The following is a 9,925-nucleotide window of genomic DNA, read 5'->3' as shown; positions in this document are numbered from 1 at the left end:
GACGGACCTGGAGGAGCGAAGGGTGCGTGTGGGACAGGAGGGTAAGAATGAGGTCAGACAGGTACTTGGGTCCAGAGTTGTAGATAGCTAGGTAGGTGTGAACCAGGATTTTGTAGTATATGGGGAGCCAGTGGAGGTTGAACAACACTGTAGTGATGTGCTCGTGGGGGGAGGACACATGCAGCACAGTTCTGGACATATGACAAACATGACAAACTGAACACAGTATGTATGTATGTATTAACGTATCATGATGAAATATTGTAGTGAAGCAATATATGAGATGTGATTGTCCAACATTTTCTCTGGCTTCCGCTCAAAAACAGTAGCCATGTTTTCCAAAATATTTTGACCAAAAATCCTCTCTGATTGGAGGATTCCTAGAAATTGCCCACTAGGTTTGGCTGCCTATCAAGATTCCCCAGAGCATTGCTCGCCAATAATGCCTAAAGAAATTGCCATTGTATCATGGCCTTAAGTCTTGTCACCAACGGCGTCCTAGTGTCAGGGAGGATATTGAGGATGGTTTCTGTGAGAACCTGCAGACCAGAGTTTGGAGACAGGTAGTACTATACATCTTATGAAGGACCATGGCTATGGCCAGCTTGTTTGTTATTGCATTGATTGATTCATTTACTGTTTGTCATATATCACAATGGGATACTGTTTACACAAGCAGTGTTGAATGTAAGGCTATTATAGCCAATGAAAGTGATTACACACAAGAATGACTGGTTATTTGTGTACGTACCGATGTTAATTTGATCACCCTGTTGCAGGAGAAAATGCTTCTGAGGTTTGTCATTTCCACTTTGAAATTTCAGACTTGATTTCCCTTATGAAAAATGTATCAACCCCTACAAAAATTTATATTAATTATAATCCAAATTTCCTGAAAATAAATAAATAAACAACACAACGAACAAAAAGTCTTGCAGGCTTCTAACAGCTATACAAAAACAAGATCCCACAACTGAAGGTGGGAAAAAGGGCTGCCTAAGTATGATTCCCAATCAGAGACAACGATAGACAGCTGCCTCTGATTAGGAACCATACTCGGCCAAACACAAAGAAATAGAAAACATAGAATAGAACATAGATATACAAAATCTAGAATGCCCACCCAAATCACACCCTGACCTAACCAAAATAGAGAAATAAAAGGGCTCTCTATGGTCAGGGCGTGATAATAGGTTGATAACAAGAAATCCGATAAGGGAATAGGCAAAAGGCGTCATTAGTGAGGCAGGCCAAAACTATCATACACGGGAGGAGTAATTACAGAAAAAACAGAGCTCCAAATAGAAGTGTGTCACAAAACAAACAATACCTCACAATGATGGAGTGCAAAGAACTGAACTAAATAGTGTGTGATAATGACATACAGGTGTGTGAACAGTTGATCAGAATTCAGGTGATTGGGATCTGGAGAGTGAGCTGCGTTCAGGGGATCTACGTGTTTGAGAGTGTGAGCTGGAAAGTGGGCTGGAAAGTGAGCTGCGTTCAGGGGATCTACGTGTTTGAGAGTGTGAGTTGGAAGCAGACGTTATACTAAGAGGACAGACATTCTGCACTATCCCTGAGACTTCGCAAAGAAGCAATTAAAGCTAAAAAGAAGAAACTTTACCTGACCTGAGTTATGTTGGTTATAAAATACCACAGCGTTTTAGGTTCACAGGGATTTTTGGAGGCCCTGTTCCAAAGTCAGAACATTTTTATATTCAAGAATACACAACGAGTAATTTTGAATGACTTATTTTGTACCTTCGTCACTACCCTCGAGTGTTCTACATTGGCTATGTGAGAAGTGTTAAGCATCAACTTGAGAGAAGAAAATATATGCTCATTATGCTGTTAACTTTTTACACATGTAGCCAGGGTAGTCGAAGTCTGTATATCACTTACAGGTACAGTGACAACAAGTCCTAGACTAGAGGAAGTCAATTTTATGGGAGATAGTTTTGTCAAAATGATGAGGTGACACCTCACATCAGGATAAACATCAGTCTCTGTGTCTGTTAAATATGAATGTAGGTCTGAGTATGTCTAGGGGAGAGCATTCTCAGCAAGCTGATCAAAGAATGACACATATGCCAATCAGAAGAGAGTAAGAGAAGGGCCTACCATAGCTCATGAAGCCCCCTCGGGAATGAATTAGGTAGTGGCCTAGCTTGCCGTTTCTGACATCTGCTGCTATCAAAACAGAAAATTTAAATACACTCTGTCCAAATCCCCGGCACAGAGAGAACAGATCACTCAGATACATTTCCTGAGAGAGACAGGTCGGTGGCTTCTAACTGCGGAATTATTATGGCTTAGCTAACAACATTCCTTATGGCACCCCAATACTCCCTACATAGTACAAAACTGCACAGGCTACTTCTCTCATAAACTTCAGAGAAGCTTGTGTGTGTGTGTGCGTGTGCGTGTGCGTGTGCGTGTGTGTGTGTGTGTGTGTGCGTGTGTGTGTGTGTGTGTGTGTGTGTGTGTGTGCTTGTGTGTACTTGTGTGTACTGTGATATTTCCTACAGCATTTTGTCTGTTACCTTCTGGCTTCTTCCATGTAATCAAAACCGTCTGTAATTCTTCATCATCCTTAAATTGAAGTTGCTTTACAGGGATACGTGATTCATGATGCCATTAAAGTCCAGCTGAGTAGTTACTGCCCTCCTGTGGAAACAATGTGATTAGTTTTCCGACATAATATACTGGTCTATGCAGGGCCCAAGGTGACTTGGAATGTGTGGGATGAATCGGATGATACTATACAAAATGCGATTATATGAGATGATGTATATTCTGTGTGACCTTCAGAACGACAGCTTTCATTTCAGTCATTACATTTCAGTCCACAAAAGCTTCTTGAGGATTGAAATTGTGTAGAACGCCCCCCCTTCCCCGGAGTAAAATGCCCCCTGCCTGTTATTCTCATAGAAACCACTTTATGTCACCAATTTCATTCTAACACTTTCCCTGGTTGACACTACTCTTGCCACAATGATGCCTGTGCAATATTTCTGTGAGGTTGTCAGCCAACCCATTTATAGGTTTATAGTTGCGCAGAGTCAGAGAGACATACTCTACTGTAGGCCTACTGTACACCATAACAACAATGATAATCATGTATTTACTTAGGTTAATATTAATCATAATTTTGGATTACATTACGGAGCAGCGCACAAACAAGTATTAAATCAAAATGTAGCAATTTTAATCTAAGTAAAAATGGATGCCTATGTTGTGTTTTCGCATCGTGGGCTCAAGCTCCTTTTAGCTCCTGTCTGTAGCAGCACTCTGCCTGCATTCTCTTTGCGGGGCTCATTAGCTAATGAGAGACAGGTGTCAACCACATACAGGTGTGCGCGCAAAGCGAGAACACAACATTAGCATCCATGTTTGATTTTGATTTAGAGAGAGGGAGGTAGCATCTGAAAACTGGATTTAGACCAATAGGTCTACATTCTTCTTGTGCACTTCTCGGAACTGTCCACCGATTATGGATAGCCTAGGGCCTAGGCTACCTTCCGACATGGGATAGTGTGTTACAGGTATCCTAGCCGGGTAATTTCAGTGTGACTTACTTCTCGAATGGCTACAAGGTCTCAAGTTTGGGCAAGGGTTTGCTTCGGGACCACAACTAAGGGACTCTGTTGGGACACTGATACAGATCAGCCCAAGCAATGTCCCTACATAATCCCTTAGTTGCAGTCCCAAATCTAAGAAAGGGAGGGACACATGGACTAAAGGTTACATAAAACATGACTTAGGCCTACCTACTCAAAACGTTCTACAAGATTTCTAACCTTCTTCAGACTATTGTCAATCATCTCTCTTTCATGGCTCCATAGCCTAGGCCAAGGCTAGCCTACTCTGAATGTATGTGTGTTTTGTCTTCTGTTCTTGTAAAAGCCTACTCACACACAGTTTGCATGTTTCCAGTCAATGTAAATACATTTGAGTGTGCACAGCTCTGGGGACACGTGGCCACATTCAGGCAAGCTTGTTAACCACAGGGCACGTGAAGTGCCGCCGCTGCCATGTGAGCCCACACGGACCCGCTGCATTTTATTTTCCTGAAAAACTCCATTGCTCCAAGCTCATTCAAGAAAAATGTATTGAAAAGAAAAGTTGGGTTACGGATGTAACCTTGGTTCTCTGAGTAGAATAACGGGTCACCAAACGACCTATGGGAACTCCTTCACCTTCACACAATGTGATTTAAATGCTTAATATCAAATGTGTACAGTCACGCCACACCCTTACTTTACCCACGTGACTTGTCACTATAAAAATCAGTGTGGCGTGACATCCTGTCTGTTACTTTACTCGAATCCCATGGAGGTGGAGGAACGACATGAAAATTTGGCGACCCATTACTCTACTCAGAGAACCAAGGTTACATCCCTAACCCAACGTTCTCTTTTGTTTTTGTAATGGATTCGCCAAACAACCGATGAGAGAGACTGTACCAAAGAAGTTGTAAGGACAACGGAGCGGGATAACTCACCATCTAACTTAGTTCAGATGAGTCCCTGGGACGTACTTGTATCTACCACAGGATGCAACAGAATATAATTACCCAACAGGGTAACAGAGAACTTCAACTGTGGAATACAACTGTATACACAAGCAAGCTAAAAGCTAGAACTTAAAACACGAGGCTTCAATCAGGTGCAACAGCACCAAGAGTAGAAGGCCTCTGTAAAGAACAGTGTTACTCACAGTTTTTTGTAAATGGGCCACTGGGTTGAGACAATCTTTCAGAGGGCCGCACAGATCTTTAATTTGTTGTTATTTTTCTTCCAATATTATCAATTATCAATTGAGAGCAAATTCAGAGAAATAGAGCACATGCAATTGATTTGATCTACAGCACATCACAAATAGAGTTGAAGTCGGAAGTTTACATACACGTTAGCCAAATACATTTAAACTCAGTTTTTCACAACTCCTGACATTTAATCCTAGTAAAAATTCCCTGTCTTAGGTCAGTTAGGATCACCACTTTATTGTAAGAATGTGAAATGTGAGAATAATAGTAGAGAGAATGATTTATTTCAGCTTATCTTTCTTTCATCACATTCCCAGTGGGTCAGAAGTTTACATACACTCAATTAGTATTTGGTAGCGTTGCCTTTAACCTGTTAGGGCTAGGGGGCAGTATTGACACGGCCGGATAAAAAACGTACCCGATTTAATCTGGTTACTACTCCTGCCCAGTAACTAGAATATGCATATAATTATTGGCTTTGGATAGAAAACACCCTAAAGTTTCTAAAACTGTTTGAATGGTGTCTGTGACTATAACAGAACTCATATGGCAGGCCAAAACCTGAGAAGATTCCATGCAGGAAGTGGCCTGTCTGACAAGTTGGTTTTCATCTTGGCTCTTTTTATTGAAGACTGAGGATCTTTGCTATAACATGACACTTCCTACGGCTCCCATAGTCTCTCAGAGCCCGGGAAAAAGCTGAATGATATCGAGGCAGCCTCTGGCTGAAACACATTATCGCGTTTGGCAAGTGGCCGATCAGAGTACTATGGGCTTAGGCGCGTGCCCGAGTCGACCCCATGCTTTATTTTCTTTCGTCTGTTTACCTAAACGCAGATTCCCGGTCGGAATATTATCGCTTTTTTACGAGAAAAATGGCATAAAAATTGATTTTAAACAGCGGTTGACATGCTTCGAAGTACGGTAATGGAATATTTTGAATTTTTTTGTCATGAAATGCGCCATGCTCGTCACCCTTATTTACCCTTTCGGATAGTGTCTTGAACGCACGAACAAAACGCCGCTATTTGGATATAACAATGGATTATTTGGGACCAAACCAACATTTGTTATTGAAGTAGAAGTCCTGGGAGTGCATTCTGACGAAGAACAGCAAAGGTAATAACATTTTTCTTATAGTAAATCTGACTTTGGTGAGTGCTAAACTTGCTGGGTGTCTAAATAGCTAGCCCTGTGATGCCGGGCTATCTACTGAGAATATTGCAAAATGTGCTTTCACCGAAAAGCTATTTTAAAATCGGACATATCGAGTGCATAGAGGAGTTCTGTATCTATAATTCTTAAAATAATTGTTATGTTTTTTGTGAACGTTTATCGTGAGTAATTTAGTAAATTCACCGGCAGTGTTCGGTGGGAATGCTTGTCACATGCTAGTCACATGCTAATGTAAAAAGCTGGTTTTTGATATAAATATGAACTTGATTGAACAAAACATGCATGTATTGTATAACATAATGTCCTAGGGTTGTCATCTGATGAAGATCATCAAAGGTTAGTGCTGCATTTAGCTGTGGTTTGGGTTTATGTGACATTATATGCTAGCTTGAAAAATGGGTGTCTGATTATTTCTGGCTGGGTACTCTGCTGACATAATCTAATGGTTTGCTTTCGTTGTAAAGCCTTTTTGAAATCGGACAGTGTGGTTAGATTAACGAGAGTCTTGTCTTTAAAATGGTGTAAAATAGTCATATGTTTGAAAAATTGAAGTTTTTGCATTTTTTAGGTATTTGAATATCGTGCCACCTAGCCCAAAGAGGTTAAATTGTTTAACTTGGGTCAAACATTTCAGGTAGCCTTTGTCGTGTCTTTGGCATCATTAAACTGAAGACATGTTTATCAAATAACTCTCTGTAATTATTATTACGCGATTAAACTGATTAATCGTGTAACTGTAATTAACTAGGAGGTCGGGGCACCAAGGAAAATATTCAGATTACAAAGTTATAATTTTCTTAATATAACTTTCAGATATCATAATATCTGATCTCTGAATCTTCTGATTTAATGACGTATTCTTTACCTTGGTCAGTCTCATTCCAAACGTCATAAATTGTTGGTTATCTGCACGAACCCAGTCTTCACTATGGAGTCATCCATACATCAATTGTCTTAAAATAATGTATTTACTAAACTAAGTAATTCACAGAAAGGCATACAAACAGTAGGTATTGTTACAAAGAAATGGTAGAGGAATGTGCCCTAGTGGGCTAAACCGGCATGGCGGCTTGTTAAACAAAAGGGGTGGTTCAGAATGGAATATTATACAATTGAAATGCTAATCCTTTGCAAATGAACGCTCACTCATTCGGGAACAATTGCAATCAATATATACTGCTCAAAAAAATAAAGGGAACACTTAAACAACACATCCTAGATCTGAATGAAAGAAATTATCTTATTAAATACTTTTTTCTTTACATAGTTGAATGTGCTGACAACAAAATCACACAAAAATAATCAATGGAAATCCAATTTATCAACCCATGGAGGTTTGGATTTGGAGTCACACTCAAAATTAAAGTGGAAAACCACACTACAGGCTGATCCAACTTTGATGTAATGTCCTTAAAACAAGTCAAAATGAGGCTCAGTAGTGTGTGTGGCATCCACGTGCCTGTATGACCTCCCTACAACGCCTGGGCATGCTCCTGATGAGGTGGCGAATGGTCTCCTGAGGGATCTCCTCCCAGACCTGGACTAAAGCATCCGCCAACTCCTGGACAGTCTGTGGTGCAACGTGGCGTTGGTGGATGGAGCGAGACATGATGTCCCAGATGTGCTCAATTGGATTCAGGTCTGGGGAACGGGCGGGCCAGTTCATAGCATCAATGCCTTCCTCTTGCAGGAACTGCTGACACACTCCAGCCACATGAGGTCTAGCATTGTCTTGCATTAGGAGGAACCCAGGGCCAACCGCACCAGCATATGGTCTCACAATAGGTCTGAGGATCTCATCTCGGTACCTAATGGCAGTCAGGCTACCTCTGGCGAGCACATGGAGAGCTGTGCGGCCCCCCAAAGAAATGCCACCCCACACCATGACTGACGCACCACCAAACCGCTCATGCTGGAGGATGTTGCAGGCAGCAGAACGTTCTCCATGGTATCTCCAGACTCTGTCACGTCTGTCACATGCTCAGTGTGAACCTGCTTTCATCTGTGAAGAGCACAGGGCGCCAGTGGCGAATTTGCCAATCTTGGTGTTCTGCCAAACGTCCTGCACGGTGTTGGGCTGCAAGCACAACCCCCACCTGTGGACGTCGGGCCCTCATACCACCCTCATGGAGTCTGTTTCTGACCGTTTGAGCAGACACATGCACATTTGTGGCCTGCTGGAGGTCATTTTGCAGGGCTCTGGCAGTGCTTCTCCTGCTCCTCCTTGCACAAAGGCAGAGGTAGCGGTCCTGCTGCTGGGTTGTTGCCCTCCTACGGCCTCCTCCACGTCTCCTGATGTACTGGCCTTTCTCCTGGTAGCACTTCCATGCTCTGGACACTACGCTGACAGACACAGCAGGAGCAGGAGAAGCACTGCCAGAGCCCTGCAAAATGACCTCCAGCAGGCCACAAATGTGCATGTGTCTGCTCAAACGGTCAGACACAGACTCCATGAGGGTGGTATGAGGGCCCGACGTCCACAGGTGGGGGTTGTGCTTACAGCCCAACACCGTGCAGGACGTTTGGCATTTGCCAGAGAACACCAAGATTGGCAAATTCGCTACTGGCGCCCTGTGCTCTTCACAGATGAAAGTAGGTTCACACTGAGCACGTGACAGATGTGACACAGTCTGGAGACGCTGTGGAGAACGTTCTGCTGCCTGCAACATCCTCCAGCATGACCGGTTTGGCGGTGGGTCAGTCATGGTGTGGGGTGGCATTTCTTTGGGGGGCCGCACAGCTCTCCATGTGCTCGCCAGAGGTAGCCTGACTGCAATTAGGTACCGAGATGAGATCCTCAGACCCCTTGTGAGACCATATGCTGGTGCGGTTGGCCCTGGGTTCCTCCTAATGCAAGACAATGCTAGACCTCATGTGGCTGGAGTGTGTCATGCTATGGACTGGCCCGCCCGTTCCCCAGACCTGAATCCAATTGAGCACATCTGGGACATCATGTCTCGCTCCATCCACCAACGCCACATTGCACCACAGACTGTCCAGGAGTTGGCGGATGCTTTAGTCCAGGTCTGGGAGGAGATCCCTCAGGAGACCATCCGCCACCTCATCAGGAGCATGCCCAGGTGTTGTAGGGAGGTCATACAGGCATGTGGAGGCCACACACACTACTGAGCCTCATTTTGACTTGTTTTAAGGACATTACATCAAAGTTGGATCAGCCTGTAGTGTGGTTTTCCACTTTAATTTTGAGTGTGACTCCAAATCCAGACCTCCGTGGGTTGATAAATTGGATTTCCATTGATTATTTTAGTGTGATTTTGTTGTCAGCACATTCAACTATGTAAAGAAAAAAGTATTTAATAAGATTATTTCTTTCATTGAGATCTAGGATGTGTTGTTTAAGTGTTCCCTTTATTTTTTTGAGCAGTATATTTATGCTCAGTGTGACGTCGGGAACTTTGTTGGAAAGGTCGTTCTGTTGGAGAGTTCTCTCTCTCTCTCTCTCTCTCTCTCTCTCTCTCTCTCTCTCTCTCTCTCTCTCTCTCTCTCTCTCTCTCTCTCTCTCTCTCTCTCTCTCTCTCTCTCTCTCTCTCTCTCTCTCTCTCTCTCTCTCTCTCTCTCTCTCTCTCTCTCTCTCTCTCTCTCTCTCTCTCTCTCTCTCTCTCTCTCTCTCTCTCTCTCTCTCTCTCTCTCTCTCTCTCTCCTCTCCTCTCTCTCTCTCCTCTCTCTCTCTCTCTCTCTCTCCTCTCTCTCTCTCTCTCTCTCTCTCTCTCTCTCTCTCTCTCTCTCTCTCTCTCTCTCTCTCTCTCTCTCTCTCTCTTGGTTAGAATGGATCTTTCAAAGTGACATTCGTTCATGTTGTTATAGGACAGATGTTTCCAGCGGTTGTCGCGTTCAATGATACCGAATTCCTAGCTGCAGACTAGTAATTAATATCAAAGACTTGTTCTTATTCTGTATCGATAGTCTAATAGTTTAACCACGCGGTATGGTTAAAGTTCAGTAGAGGGATGCATGGTC

This window comes from Salmo salar, chromosome 28 (assembly GCF_965601325.2).
Source record: "Salmo salar chromosome 28, fSalSal1, whole genome shotgun sequence".
NCBI lineage: Eukaryota > Metazoa > Chordata > Actinopteri > Salmoniformes > Salmonidae > Salmo > Salmo salar.
Note: the sequence above shows the minus strand (reverse complement) of the source record.